At 44.4% G+C, this 15,279-nt stretch overlaps 1 protein-coding gene and 1 non-coding gene across 2 annotated transcripts in view; one reads left to right on the top strand and one right to left on the bottom strand.

Annotated features, from left to right (window-relative positions):
• The window catches only part of Itch (itchy E3 ubiquitin protein ligase), an 86,962-nt gene extending 73,310 nt beyond the window's left edge, over window positions 1-13,652 (bottom strand). The window contains exons 1-2 of the mRNA XM_051143571.1: window positions 13,554-13,652; window positions 8,196-8,272 (exon numbers count right to left, since the gene is read on the bottom strand). The gene's annotated coding sequence lies outside the window, so the exon portion shown is untranslated. The remainder of the gene's footprint in view (window positions 1-8,195; window positions 8,273-13,553) is intronic.
• Window positions 13,653-14,835: 1,183 nt separating this feature from the next.
• LOC127188748 (U6 spliceosomal RNA) lies at window positions 14,836-14,942 on the top strand. The gene has a single exon (XR_007830593.1). It is a non-coding gene; the product is annotated as a U6 spliceosomal RNA (small nuclear RNA).
• The last annotated feature ends 337 nt before the right edge of the window (window positions 14,943-15,279 follow it).

The raw sequence follows: 15,279 nt of genomic DNA, 5'->3' as shown, positions 1-15,279 counted from the left end.
AGAAGCAAAAGAATCACAAATTCAAGCTCACCTTTGGCTATGTAGCCTACTGGAAGCTAGCCTGAGTTACATGAAAATCTAGTCTCAAAAAGAAAAACTACTTAAAAACTGACTATAAACTCAATGGAGGAGCCTGGAGAGAGGGCTCAGCAGAAGAGGGTTCTTGTTGTTCTGACGGAGCATGTCATATGGTTTACAACAACATATTTTGCCAGATGTGATGCCACACACCTTTAATCCCAGCACTCGGGAGTCAAAGGCTGGAGGATCGCTGTGAGTTCAAGGCCAGCCTGGTCTACAAAGTGAGTCCAGGACAGCCAAAGCTTCACAGAGAAACCCAGTCTCGAAAACAAAAACAAAAAAACAAAAACAAAACAAAACACCTACATATTTTCTGGTGTATAAAATGACTGGGCGTAAAAGACAACCCCCAACCTTTCCAGTTAAAACAGAGTTTGGAATATACTCTCCATATGAGGCTACCCCTCTTCCAACACACACCCTGTGCAGCATGTGTCCATTTGTAAGCAAGGGATAGCCAGCCAGGAGTTTTTTAAATGCCATTAGACAGCCAGTGCCAGCCTACACTGCCCCTTTAGTGCACACTCTACACTCAAGCAAACGATGCAGCCTTCACAGTCGAATGGGTGGTTCTGGTGAAGAGCCAACACAAACCTGTGAGGCACAGGAAGACATGTGGAACTTGCCCCTTCCTGCTTCATGCTCCCCGGACAGAGCAGAGTCAGCCACGGCAGCCACCACTATATATGTCAGACATTAAGCAAGAGGAAACAAGCTGCAGGTGGCATATAAGACAATCCCCAACTTTTGCACAGATTTTTTTGGGGTTAAAAAGTCAGAAAATATGTTACCTGTAATTGACATCCTTTCTGGCACCCATGTCTCTCTCTCTCTCTCTCTCTCTCTCTCTCTCTCTCTCTCTCTCTCTCTCTCTCTCTCTCTCTCTCTCTTTTTTTGGTTTTTCAAGACAGGGTTTCTCTGTGTAGGCTTGGCCATCCTGGGCTCACTTTGTAGACCAGCCTGGGCTCAAACTCATAACAATCTGCCTGACTCTGCCTCTCTGTCCTGGGATTAAAGGCATGCACCACCATACCCGGCTAAACTACATTCTTTTTTTTTTTTTAGAGCTGAGGACTGAACCCAGGGCCTTGTGCTTGCTAGGCAAGCGCTCTACCGTTGAGCTAAATCCCCAAGCCCCTAAACTACATTCTTTAAAAAAAAAAAAAAAAAATCAAGGGCTGGAGAGTTGGCTCAGAGGTTAAGAGCACTGTCTGCTCTTCCAGAGGTCCTGAGTTCAGTTCCCAGCAACCACACGGAAGCTCACAACCAGCTATAATGAGATCTGCTGCCCTCTTCTGGCGTGCAGCTGTGTACGCAGGCAGAACATTGTATAAATAATATACAAAAAAAATCCTTAAAAAGCAGGGCATGGTGGCGCATACTTTTAATCCCAGCACTTGGGAGGCAGAGGCAGGCGGATCGCTGTGAGTTCGAGGCCAGCCTGGTCTACAAAGTGAGTCCAGGATGCCAAGGCTACACAGAGAAACCCTGTCTCGAAAAACAAACAAACAAAAAAAACAAACAAACAAACAATGAAGAGTAGACAAAATGGCCTGACAACTTGAAATTGATCCTGGAACCCACATGGTGGAAGGAGGGGACAGACTCCCACATGTTACCTTCTGACTTCTTCATATGCACAGTGGAACATGGAGACCCACACACATGATGGATGGATGGATGAATAAATGTGATAAAAGTCAATGGAACAGATGAACTCTCATTCTATCATTAGTAATAAGTATTAGAAACAAAGTATGAAATAGTATCTTTCTAAAAAACTAAGATCCTCTTACAAAGCTAAAAATAACTTAGAAAAGTGACCAGTATCATTGACAAAATGAAAAGTAGGGGCTGGAGAGGTGGCTCAGAGGTTAAGAGCACTGGCTGCTCTTCCAGAGGCCCTGAGTTCAATTCCCAGCAACCACATGGTGGCTCACAACCATCTATAATGAGATCTGGTGCCCTCTTCTGGTGTGCAGGCATACATGCAGGTAGAACACTGTATACATAATAAACACATCTTTTTTAAAAAGAAAGGGACCAGGTGTGGTGGCGCACACCTTTAATCCCAGCACTTGGAAGGCAGAGGCAGGTGGACCGCTGTGAGTTCGAGGACAGCCAAGGCTACACAGAGAGACCCTGTCTCAAAAAAACAAAAAAACAACAAAAAAACAAAAGCAAAAAGAAAGAAAGAAAGAAAAATAGGAAACCACCAGGGGTGGTAGCACACACCTTTAATTCCAGGCAGAGGCAGGCCGAGCTCTATGAGTGTGAGGCCAGCCTGATCTATAAGACGAGTCCATGATAGCCAGGACTACTAAAGAAACCCTGTCTCAAAAAACGAAAAAACAAAACAAAAAGCAAAAGGTAGGAAACTCTGTAAGTAGGGGGAAAAGTGTTTTATCTAAGAAGCCAACTCTTGGGCTGAAGCAATGGCTGCTCAGCAGTTAGGAGTGTACATTGCTACCGCAGAGGACCCAAGTTCAGATTCCAGCACCCACAACAGGTAGCTCACAACTCTCTGTAAGTCCAGCTCCAAAGGATCTCAACCCCTAACCTCCAAAGGCAGCTTACTCAAGTGTACTACTAAAACACAGATACAAATACTTTAAAATAGAACTATGCTAAGAATAGTTTTTAGAAAGTAGAAAATTTAAAGCCAACTATTGTTGGATAAGTACTGAAACTTGTCAATACGAAAACACATTCATGGGAATGAGAAGAAACAAATGTTTGGTAACCTTGAAAGTCAGACACAATTAAGGCAGAAAGAATATATAAGACTTGGACTCTTAACTCGTAGAAGTTTAGGAGCTGTGGTAGACAGCCTCCAAGATGAGCCCAGGAAGCCTGCCTTCAGGCGCTTATGTAGTTCCTTTCCTATAGTGGAATGCTGGCCTCTGTGACTAAACCTACATCAAAAGACAGTACAAGCTCTGCCACGCTTCCCAGCACTGTCTGCTCTGGCAGGAGCTAGTACCACCCGTGAAGAAGTCAGGCGGTTCCAGGTGAAAGGGAACTAGAGCTTCCCACTGAGAGCCACCACCAACTTAACAAAGAAGAGTAAGGCAACAGGAAGCAAACCTCCAGTCCCTGTCAAGAACAAAGCTGAACAGAGACTTCTTTGAGCCTAAGAAGCCCAAAGATATAGCAGTCAGTCAATCTGCTCCCACTTTCTGACCCATAGACTTGTAATCAATCTCAAATTCCACTCACAAGACTAAGGCTGGTAGCCTAAAATTCAAAGTTAGCCTGGACTACAAAGTAAGACTCTCTCAAAATATAAAAAGTAGAGTATTGGTGGCTCAAGCTTGTAATCACAACCCATGAGACTTGGAGAAGGAGGACTGCCGTGAGTGGCATGCCACTCAGTTGGTACCGTCTCTGCCTTGTATGTAGGAAGTCCTGGGTTCAAACCCCAATACCACCAAGTGGTATTTGGAAACAGAAAGTCTTTTCCAGTACATTTCTTTCTGGTACTTTTTCTGGTAAGACAGACCATCATTGAAGGAATGCTAGCTAGTTTCTTCTTCATTGCAGACAGCACCTTCTTTTTCCCCCCTTTTAAAATCTATACATTTCATGTTCGCGCCTTGTAACAACCGGAAACAACTTCTTTGCAGCCTCATGTCGCTGTTCTCCCTCTTATCGTTTCTGCTCCATTACACTTCACAAAGCACATCACCATCTCCTTCCTTTCTCTCCATAACTACCAAAAAGAGCACATTTAGGGCCAGAGAGGGCTCAGTGGTTAAGATAGGGCCAAACTCACAACTGTCTATAACTCTAGCTCTGGAGGAATCTGACACTCTTACACAGATACACATGCAGGAAGAACACCAGAGGACATATAATAAAAATAAAAACAGACCAATACATTTAAGTAAGCATTTCATTACAGCAAATGAGACTCCTTCACTTAAGCCACCCAAGCCTTGTTCTATCTTAAGCACTTATAGGGAGATTAGTTAACACAAACTAAATCTAAAGGTCACACAGATGACAGCATAATAAACACTAATGTTCACAGTGGAAATAAGTGTGACTGAATATGTCAAAAGAGATGGTGATTGAAAACTAAAAGTCTCAAGGTTACAGTCAGGCACTAATCCCTCAGGGGAGGCTTATTTTTTCTTCTCTTTTTTTTCCTTTTCCTTTTCCTTTTTCATGTGTTTGTGTGTGTGTGTGTGTGTGTGTGTGTGTGTGTGTGTGTGTGTGTGTGTGTGTAAGAGACGACTTCAGCCAGGTAGTGGTGGTGGCAAGCACACACCTTTAATCCTAGCACTTGGAAGGCAGAGACAGGCGGATAGCTGTGAGTTCAAAGCCAGCCTGGTCTACAAAGAGAGTCCAGGACAGCCAAGGCTACACAGAGAGACCCCATCTCGAAAAACAAACAAAAAAAGAAAGAAAGAAAGAGAAAAACAAAACAAAATGAGAAGACCTAGGGTAGTCCACGCTGCCTCAATTTGCTACGATAACAAAGATAGCCTTACACACCCCTGATCCCTCTACTTTGGCTGTCCTAGAACTTCCTATATAGACTGGCCTTGAACTCACAAAGATCTGCCAGCCTCTACCTACCAAGTGTTGGAATTAAAAGTGTATGTCATAATGCCCAGCCTTTCTTTATAAAGAAAGAAAGAATTATCATTATGTATGTATATGTGCGAGTCTGGGTGTGCTTCTGATGGTCAGAGGACAACTTCTGGAAGTCAGTTCTCTCCTTCCACATGGGTTTTAGGAATCTAACACAGGTCATCAGACTTGTTCAATAAGCACTTTTATTTGCTACTTGTTTCACTGCTCTCGCCCACTACACCCAGAACCCATGTGTGTGCGTGCGTGCGTGCGTGCGTGTGTATATATTTGTGCATGCTCACTCTTGCATGCATGTGTTGCTGTGTGTGTGTGTGTGTGTGTGCGCATGTGTGTGGGGTGGTATTTACGACACACGCACTCTGTGTATGTGAGTAAGAAGCTAGAGGCACGCAGATGTAGCTTGCTTGCTTGTTCTTTCTCTGTAAGCCTGGGGGTAATTTTTTTAGATTTTAAAACCCCAGAACAGGCAAGCTGAAAATCTCAGCAGCTGTCAAGAGAAGGAAAATGACAAAGAAGAAGAGAAAAAGTCATGCCATTTAAACCACACATTCAGCAATGGAGGCTAGCCATGGAGTGGATGAGCAGCAGCATGGCTAAAAGCAGGAGGGGTATAACTTTACAGGAAAAAGAACAACAAAGTCGAGAACCAGGGAAAGCATGCTTTGGGAAGAGACAGGAGAAAGGAAAGGAAGGGCTGAGAGAAGAGCGCACATTTAACACACGCACGTGGCTGTGGCTCCAAAAGCAACGGCCCAGGTCTTGTCTCAGCTTTACACCTATTTCTTGAGACAGGGTCTCTCACTGATCACTGGCTCTTCTGGGTGGCTGGCGAAAGAGCTTCAGAGCTTTGCCTGTCTCTGCTCTGCACTCTCCACTGTGCCACTCTGCCTAGCTCCTTAGGGAGGCTCTGGGGATGTAAACTCAGGTCCACATGTTTGTACAACACTATACCAAGCAAGTCATTTCCACAGCCCAAATTTTACTCTTTTTGTGGATCTCAAGTCTCTTATTATTCCTGAGTTCTGCAGAGGCTAACAGGAGAAAAAGTCTTACCAAGTAGCCCAGGCTAACCTCAAAGCACAAGTTTCCTACTTCAGTCTTACAAGAGCTGGGATTACCATTGTTAGCTACTTACTATGTCCAATGAGTTTTCAAGTTTTATTCATCCTTTAACTCTTGAGTTTGTATCCTTTGATCAACATCTCCACATTTTCTATACTCAACTCTTGGTTGCACCCTTCTCTCCATTTCTAAGAGTGACTTTTCTTTATTCTCTATATAAGTGAGACCATACACCTATTCATGTATTAATTCACCTGACATATGTCTTTCAGGTTCAGCTATGCTATCCTAAATGGGCAGATTTCCTTCTTTTTTAAGGTCAAGTAGTAATTCCTATTACATATATACATAATTATATTACATATAAAACAAACATGTATATATGTATAATATATATACTTTACATTTACCCATTTACAGTTATTAACAGACATGCCTGTGTTTCTATTACCTCGGCTACTGTAAACGCTATAGCAAACCTAGAGCAGTGCAGGTACTTCTCAGAGGTACTGACTATAATTCCTTTGGACATATATACCAAAATTCTCTCTTCAGTTTCCTTATCTAATAGTTCGCCTTCCCCTGAACTACTTTTTTTGTTTTTTGTTTTTTGGGTTTTTGTTTGTTTGTTTGTTTGTTTGTTTTTTGAGACAGGGTTTCTCTTTGTGTAGCCTTGGCTGTCCTAGACTCAATTTGTAGACCAGGCTGGCCTCAAACTCACAGTGATCCACCTGCCTCTGCCTCCCAAATGCTGGGATTAAAGGCGTGCGCCACCACGCCCAGCTTTTCATTTTATTTTTTATTTCACACACACTGTAATCTTTCTCTACTCTGTTTTGTTTGTTTGTTTTTGTGGGGAGGGTTATTTTCTTTGTTTGCTTCTTGGTTTTTCAAGACAAGGTTTTTCTGTGTAGCCTTGGCTATCCTGGACTTGCTTTGTAGATCAGGCTGGCCTGGAACTCACAGCAATCCCCCTGCCTCTGACTTCCTGAGTGCTGGGATTACAAGTGTGCACCATCATGTCCAACTTTTTGTTTCTTTTTTTAAGCAAACAGGGTCTCACTATGTTGCACTGGCTGACCTGGAGCTTGCTATGTAGACCAGGCTGGCCTTGAACTCACAGAAATCTACTCACCTCTCTGCCTCTGTCTCCTGAGTGCTGGGATTAAAGGTGTGTGTCACATCCCCCAGCTCTACTCCTTCTTGACCTATTATAAGTAACCCATCTTATAATGTTTTCCTTATAATACTAGTACCAATTTCTCCTATCTTATAGATCTAGATGACTTTTCTTGTTTGTTTGTTTTGTTTTCTTTTTCAAAATAGAGTTTCTCTGTATAGCCCTGCCTGTCCTGGGACTCACTATGTAGATCATGCTAGCCTCAAACTCAGATACCTGCCGGCCTCTGGCTCTGCCTCCTGAGTTCTGGGATTAAAGACATGTACTACCAGGGCCCAGCTTAGATGTCTTATGCTATGAATTAAATTTTCTTCTCTTTTCTTTCTTTTTTTTTTTCCAGATAGGATCTCATGTATGCTAGGATGGCTCAAAAATCACGATGTAGCCAAACCCAACCTTGCCCTGCTGATGGTCATGGGATCACAGGCTTGTGCCACCACACTTAATTAATCCAGTGGGCTGCACTTGCAGCTTCATCCATGCCACACAGGCAACTCAACTACATCCTCAGCCTCGTGTTTTCAATTCTGAAGATTTAATGGGCAGTGTTTTATTTGGTCCTCACAATAATCCCAGGAAGGTAGAAAAAAATACAGATATATATAGAAGATAGATAGAAGCCAGGTGGTGGTGGCGCACGCCTTTAATCCCAGCACTCGGGAGGCAGAGGCGGGCGGATCACTAAAAGTTCGAGGCCAGCCTGGTCTACAGAGTGAGTCCAGGACAGCCAGGGTTACACAGAGAAACCCTGTCTCAAAAACCAAACAAACAAATGAAGATAGATAGAATATATCTATATGGAAGATAGATAACCTGAGGCCAGTAGGACTAAGAAAGTTGACAAAGTTACATAGACTGCCAGTTAAAATAAAATCAGGTCTCAGATCTTTTCCTTCTATTTTTTTGCACGTTAGTATGCTCCTCCATTTTCCCCCTGACCCAAGCCAGGGTTCTGTGGTGCCCTGGCCATCCTAAAACTCACTCTGTAGAACAGCTGGCCTCTAATTCAGAGATTTACCTGCCTCTGTCTCCCAAGTGCTCGGATTAAAGGCGTGCACAACTGCTGGGCAATTCCTCTACTTCTTAACCATGACACACATTTGTCTGGACATGTGTAAGAAGGCAAATACCTATAACACAGTACAAGTAGAAAAAGTCAGCTGCTCTAACTCCTAACACCCTGCCACCCAGCTCTCCACAGCAAGTGGCCAGGACTAGCCCTCTGCTCCATACTGCCCCCCAAATGTCTCTCACAGGAATGTCGCCACACCTGAAGTTCTCACTGGTTGAGTCACTTCTTTGGGTTAAGGCGTTGTTTCCAGAAGGCCACTGTGAAATGCATGTTACCTGAAAGAGAAGAAGGGTCTGTTAACAAAGTACTCTAACTAAACAGAGATACATGATGACCTTCGGACTCCCACAAACTGGGTCTTTATTACCCCAGCATAAAACCTTCAAAAAGGAGCCGGACGTGGTGGCGCACGCCTTTAATCCCAGCACTCGGGAGGCAGAGGCAAGCGGATCACTGTGAGTTCGAGGCCAGCCTGGTCTACAAAGTGAGTCCAGGATGACCAAGACTACACAGAGAAACCCTGTCTCGGAAAAAAAAAAAAAAAAAAAAAAAACCCTTCAAAAAGAATACATCCATTAGAAAGACTGTGTACAGAATAGGTAAGATAAAAGGGCAACTTACACAGTAAGGGATAATATCCATTTGGATATGACGGACATTTGCAAATCAGGATGGCCATATGCACACATATTCTCCTATAAAGATCACAGACACACCTAGGGACAGGAGGAAGGTTGGGGGGAGCACGCCAAGGATCTGAGTATCATTAGTTTTAAACAGCAGCAAAAGAGCTGAGTTGGCAGCCACTTTCCAACAATGCTGTACTACCAGACTGGAGGGGAACAGGGCTCAGGCAGCTTCTGGCTAGCGCTGCTACTCATGAGAACAGTTACAACCTAGTATTTGGAGATGAGGCAAACCTCTCAAACAGGGAAGGCTACAATTCTACTCTCTGAGTCCCCTTACTGATCTATATTCACCCAAAATCAGTATCATTTACAGCACAAAAATTAGCATGTCTTTACTGAATGCTTATTATGAACCCATAATTTGGCTAAGCACTATAAATACAAAAACGACAAACTTAAATACTTTTCCTTAGCTCTTATAATGAAAGCAATCCCCAAAGAAGAGAGGTATGTCACAAGAAAGGAAAGGGCGCCTGGAGACTTGCTGCTTCCTATTAGCACTAGCTCAATTTCCTGAGTCACAAGAAGTAAACTAAACTCAATTCTAGGCTTACTTCTTCATTAACCTCCTATCCAAACAATAAACAGGTACAGGCTAGAAGGACTTTTACCTGACACCAGATGCTCTTAGCAGCCTACATTCACAGTAGTAATGTGGAGAACACTAGAATTCTAATACTTGTTTCTAGTTCTAGCTCTAAACTAGCTTTAGGTAAAACATTTATCTTTTGCTGGGTGGTGGTAGTGCACAACTTTAATCCCAGCACTTGGAAAGCAGAGGCAAGTAGATCTCTGTGTGTTCAAGGCCAGCCTGGTCTACAAAGTGAGTCTAGGACAGCCAACGCTACTGTCTCAGAAAACCTAAAAAAAAAAGAAAAAAAAAGAAAAAAGAAAAAAAAGAAAGAAAAAAATTATATACTTTTTCTTCTTTTTTTGAGACAGGTCTTACTGTGTATATCTGGAGGGCCTGAAACTAGCTATGCAGGCCAGGCAGATGAATCTCTGTGAGTTCAAGACCAGCCTGATCTACATACTGATACCATATCTTGAAAAACAGAAACAGAGAGCTAAGAGACTGGGCCAGTGTTAAGTATAGTATGTATGTGGCATGTGCACACACACACACACACACACACACACACACACACACACACACACACAAATTTAAGCATGCACTACCCACTAGATAGCTGTTCACTACAGATACCACTCATCCAGCATACTTCCTCAGAGAACTAACACAACCAGAATTCAGTTTTGTTTTGTTTTTTTCCTTCTGTTGTTGTTGTTGCCTTGGGGGGTGCGGGAGTAAATCTCACACTGAAGCAGACTGGCCTGGATTTCACTATGTGATCCATGCTGTCAGTGCTTCCGACTTAGACTCCTGATTGCTGGGATTAGAGGCATGAGCTACAATCCTCCCTGGCAGTACAGTACGCACAGGAGCTATTTCTAATCAAAGTTAGCCTACAACCTAAACACATTTGCCACTATAAAGCAAACAATCTCTTCCAACTGTAAAGCTCAAGCACCAACTTTCTGAGGCTCAAAAAAAAAAAAAAAAAAATACACTGACCAAACATGGATAAATGTGTTGATAGTAATAAATTATAGAACACAGCATTTGTCCAAAGTGCATCTGATCTGATTCTAATTTCTCAAAGATGTAATGAACATATTACAAGAGAAAAGGAACCCTTAAACCAGGCTAGCCCCAAATAATCCTCACCCAAAAACACGGCAACACTATTGCATTAGCAAAAAGAGACACTCAACCCCTTAAATAGCCCCTCCTCCAAGGCCAGCCTTTGTCACTTACAAGGGAGGCAGTGCCACAGCCTCTTTCACCCTTCACTTTTATCACCAGAGCCATCCCTCAGAACAAACTCCAACTTCCTTTCCCAAAAACCTTTATCCATAGCAACATAAAATTCAAAACCATTAGCACTGTAAGACTTAGAACTTTTCGGCCGAGTGTGGTGGCGCACGCCTTTAATCCCAGCACTCAGGAGGCAGAGGCAGGCAGATCGCTGTGAGGTTGAAGCCAGCCTGGTCTACAAAGTGAGTCCAGGACAGCCAAGGCTACACAGAGAAACCCTGTCTCAAAAAAAAAAAAAAAAAAAAAAAAAAAAGACTTAGAACTTTTCTAGAATTGGCTCCTTTTACCTCTCTGGCCTTGAGGTCCATAATGCTCTCCTCCGCTCTGCTTCCTGCTCACTGAACTCCTTTTCTCCCACACTCCTCCTGGAGACACTAAGCTATTTCCTTTCCTCGCTGCCTTCCTTCCCTTTCCTATCCTCTGCCGCATCCCTACCCATCCTCCAGACTAGTGGTTCTCAGCCTTCCTAACGCTGCAACCCTTTAATACAGTTCCTCATCTTGTGGTGACCCCAACCATGAAATTATTTTTGTTGTTACTTCATAACTGTAAATTTCCTGCTGTTATGAACTGTAAATATTTTGGGGGATAGAGAGTTGCCAAAGGGATTTCAACCAAGTTGGAAAAACCACTGCTCTAGAACTTCAGTTTTGAGACAGGGTCTCACTGTAGCTCTGGCTGATTTGGGAAGCTATGCTAATAGACCTTGAGATCCTACACAACTAAGCGTGGCCCTCATAACCAGGCCTTGCCACTTCTTTCAGCCACTCCCACACCGGCCACTTTCAGCCATTCCCACACCGGCCACTTCCACTCCTCTCTCAAGGCTTTTTGAGCTGTCTCTGGTATACTATTGTTTGTCTCTGTGGTTCCCAAGACTATCTCAACTACCTGAGGCATATTTTTAAATAAATTGATAGAACCAATCTAGAGCTAATCAATCTCAAAAATGAGACCTGAAAACATCTACTTTTTAAAATAAATGGTCTCAAGTAGTCCGGGCTGGCTTTACCTCCCAACGCTGCTGAGAGTTAAACTCTGAGCCCTGCATATAGTAAGCAAGCACTCTACCAACTAAGCGGCACACTCTACCTTTAAAAATCTCTCCTGGTCTAGCAAAATAACTCAGCGAGTAAAGGTACCTGCCATGCAAGCCTGGTGGCCTGAGTTTGAACCCTGAGACCCACAGAAAAAAAGAAACACTTTTGAGGGTTACCTTCTAACCTCCAACTCAAGTCATGGCTCACACACACAAATAAACAAATCTAGAAATTTCTCCTGAGCCCATCCTAGTGACATGTACATATATGTAATCCCAGCACTCAGGAGGCAGAGGCAGGGAGACGGAATGAAGTTCAATGCCAACCCAAGTTTACACGGTATGTTCTAGGCCAGTCCAGCTATAAGCAATCGTATCTCAAAACAAAAACAAAAAGTAAAGGCTCTTGTAATTATGCTAATGACCAAATTTTGAGACCATGGGTCATCCTGGCTCTTTTTTTTTTTTTTCAGTCTGTCTCTTAATGAATGAATATAAAGCTATTTTTAAAAGAATGTAGTTTATTTACTCCAGAATAGAATAAAAAAAAGTATTAGGCAGGTGCTTTTGGTTTCATATTATATCCTGTAGACGGCAATTCTAAAGTCTGAGTTCCTGAACTCACACAAAGTACATTCACTGCTCAAAAGATAATGTCATCTTTTCTAAACCTACAAAATTAAGCCTTAAGTAAACCTGTGATGCTCACGGCTGAATCTCATCAATTTTACACCCCCACCCCCACCCAAAAAAACCCTTTATTTCAGATGAGAACCAAGCCCTCTGTCGACCCTGAGAGTGACCACACACAGCATTTCCTTACCTACTTTCATAAAATAAGAATACAGGAGATGCACCACACTTAAGACCACAATTATGGGTGGCTAGAGTGTGTTCTCTAACTTAGAAGAAGAAGAGAAAGAAGAAGAGGAGGAGAAGGAGGAAGAGGAGGAGGAGGAACAACTCACTTTTTTCTCCTCACCCTTCCCTTCAGAACAAGTTCAATGGGGCTGCTAATGAGGAGCAGAAAATTCAACAAGATCTGATCTTCTAATACACCCAAGAAAACAAGTGACTAGGGAACCTTGAATTTCGGGTACTTTGCAAAGTTCACCTGGTCACATCTCTAACTTTAGGCCCAATGCCTACTTAGGGTGTGCATGTATGTATGTATGTATTTTTTTCTCCCCCTCCCCTCTTTTGAAGTTGCAGCCTGGAGCCATGTATTAAAACTCGAGTCTTATTCTTAAAAGGCATGCCCTCATCAGGCTTCCACCTTTCAGATACGCTCACCTCTACTTTTTTTTCTTGGCTAAAGAAAAGTCCACTCTCGTTAGGAAGGACTGTGACAGCTCCACGTCTTCAAAAGTCGGCGGCGCCGGCCTGGGCCGGGACCACCAGGAGTGGGGGACAATGGAGGGAGGAGGGGAGCGCAAGACGGAAGGGGAGGCAGCCACAGGGAAGGTCCTCCGCGAGTGGGAGCTTGCAAAAGTCTCGGGAGAGCCTGCCAGGTGGAAGGTGGGCCAGGCCGCCGCCCCTCAAAGGGCCACGTAGCGCGGGAGGGCCGCTGCCACCGGGCCCCGCGCGTAGGCCGGACCGCCGGAGAGGAGCCCCCGGGCGCGGCAGCAGGGCGCGGGGCTGGACCCTGCCCACGTCCGCCCCGGCTCGGCTCCCTCCCAACTTGGGGCTCGCAGAGCCACAGGCTCGGGGGGGGCCCTAGGCCAGGCACTAGCAGTTCGGCTCGTCCCGCTGACCCACCCGCCGCCCGGCTCGGGCCACCAGCCGTCTCTCCCGGCGCCCCCCATGGACGTCGGCTGCGGGAAGAGCAGCACCGGCTCTAGGTCCCGACTCCCGCGCCGCACTCCTCTACCCCTCGCATTCCTCATGCCTTTTCATCCAAGCTCCCTCGTAAGCACAGAATTGACCCCAGTCCGCCCGCGGGTGCTTACCGGGACTCGGGGCGGCGGCGACTTCTCAGTCCCTCCACTAAGATGGCAGCCGGTCCCGAGCCCCGACTACAGCGACTGGAGAGAGTTCGCACCCAGTGCGCAGGCGCGTCCCCTTAGGCCCATTCGGGACTACAGGCCCCAGCAGGCCTCGCGCTCCAGCCTGGTAAGTCATTTTTCCTCACCTCCAGGTGAACCTACCTAGCCTCGCGCTCTACAGCTCCAAGGGTTTTTTGTGTTTGTTTTTCCTTCTTTTTCTTTCGTTCTTCCTTCTTTCCTTTTATTTTAAAACCCCCTCCCCCGCCAGAACCTCTAAAGACTGTTACCAAACTCTAGTGTTCCTCAGAATCACTTGAACAGCTTTTAAAAACAGGCTGCTGAGCACCACCGCCAGTTTCTGACTCAGTAGATCTGGGATGGGGTGGCGGTCGGGTAGGGAGTTGTAATCTGCATTTTAAAAAAGTTCTCCTGTGATACTACTGACAGCAGGAATCACCATTTGAGAATCACTGTGCCTGTTCAATCCTTCTGGAGTTAAAACTGTTTGGATTCAAATTCTCCCTTCTCCACCTTCTGACAGGGAGTTCTTAGGAGTATGACAGCTTGCCGGTGCCAACGCCGCAGGAGTTCTAAAAACTGAAAAGCATACTTCTCAATCCTTACAACAAAACTATGAGGAAAATGCCGTCACCTTCTTCAGTTGCTTAAATAAGGCAGCAGGCAGGGTTTCTTTTTTTTTTTTAAATATATTTTATTAATTTATTCATATTACATCTCAGTGGTTATCCCTTGTATCCTCCCATTCCTCCCTCCCTCCCATTTTCCCCTTACTCCCCTCCCCTATGACTGTGACTGAGGGGGACCTCCTCCCCCTGGATATGCTCATAGGGTATCAAGTCTCTTCTTGGTGCATGTAGGATTTCTTTTTTTTTTTTTTTCCGAGACAGGGTTTCTCTGCGTAACCTTGGCCATCCTGGACTCACTTTATAGACCAGGCTGGTCTCGAACTCAGAGAAATCTGCCTGCCTCTGCCTCCCAAGAGCTGGGATTAAAGGCGTGCGTCTTGTGTTAAGTATTTAAAAGTTCTTCTGCTGGGGCTGGAGAGATGGCTCAGAAGTTAAGGGCACCGACAGAACAAGAGGTTCTGAGTTCAATTCCCAGCAACCACATGGTGGCTCACAACCATCTATATAATGTGATCTGACGCCCTCTTCTGGCCTGCAGGTGTACATGCAGGCAGAACACTGTATACATGATAATAAGTCTTTTTTTAAAAAATTAAAAAGTGCTTGCTTCGGCAGCACATATACTAAAATCGGAACGATACAGAGAAGATTAGCATGGCCCCTGCGCAAGGATGACATGCAAATTCGTGAAGCGTTAAAAAAAAAAAAAAAGAACATTAAAAAAAAAGTTCTTCTGCACTTCCAACCAATGCTTCTGTTAGGAATTATGCTGTAAGGGCTTGGGATGTAGCTGACTGGCAGAACAGTTGCCTGGCATCAGTGAGGTCCAAGACTTTATCCCCAGTATTGAGAGAATGGTGTTGCTCTAGGGGAATCTGGGTTTTTTTTTAAACAGGCATCTCAGATGATTCTTGTCACCAGGCATACTATGAGATAATTTAATGAAAGCTGAGTATAAAGGATATTACTAGTTGGCCCAAGATCACTAAGGCCAAGTCATCTAGTTCCAGACTGTCTGTATCTACAGTTTTCCTTTGTTTGGG

Source organism: Acomys russatus, chromosome 4 (genome assembly GCF_903995435.1).
Source record: "Acomys russatus chromosome 4, mAcoRus1.1, whole genome shotgun sequence".
NCBI classification, from domain to species: Eukaryota; Metazoa; Chordata; class Mammalia; order Rodentia; family Muridae; genus Acomys; species Acomys russatus.
The sequence above is the reverse complement of the archived record's forward strand: the minus strand, read 5'-3'. Positions and strand labels throughout refer to the sequence as shown.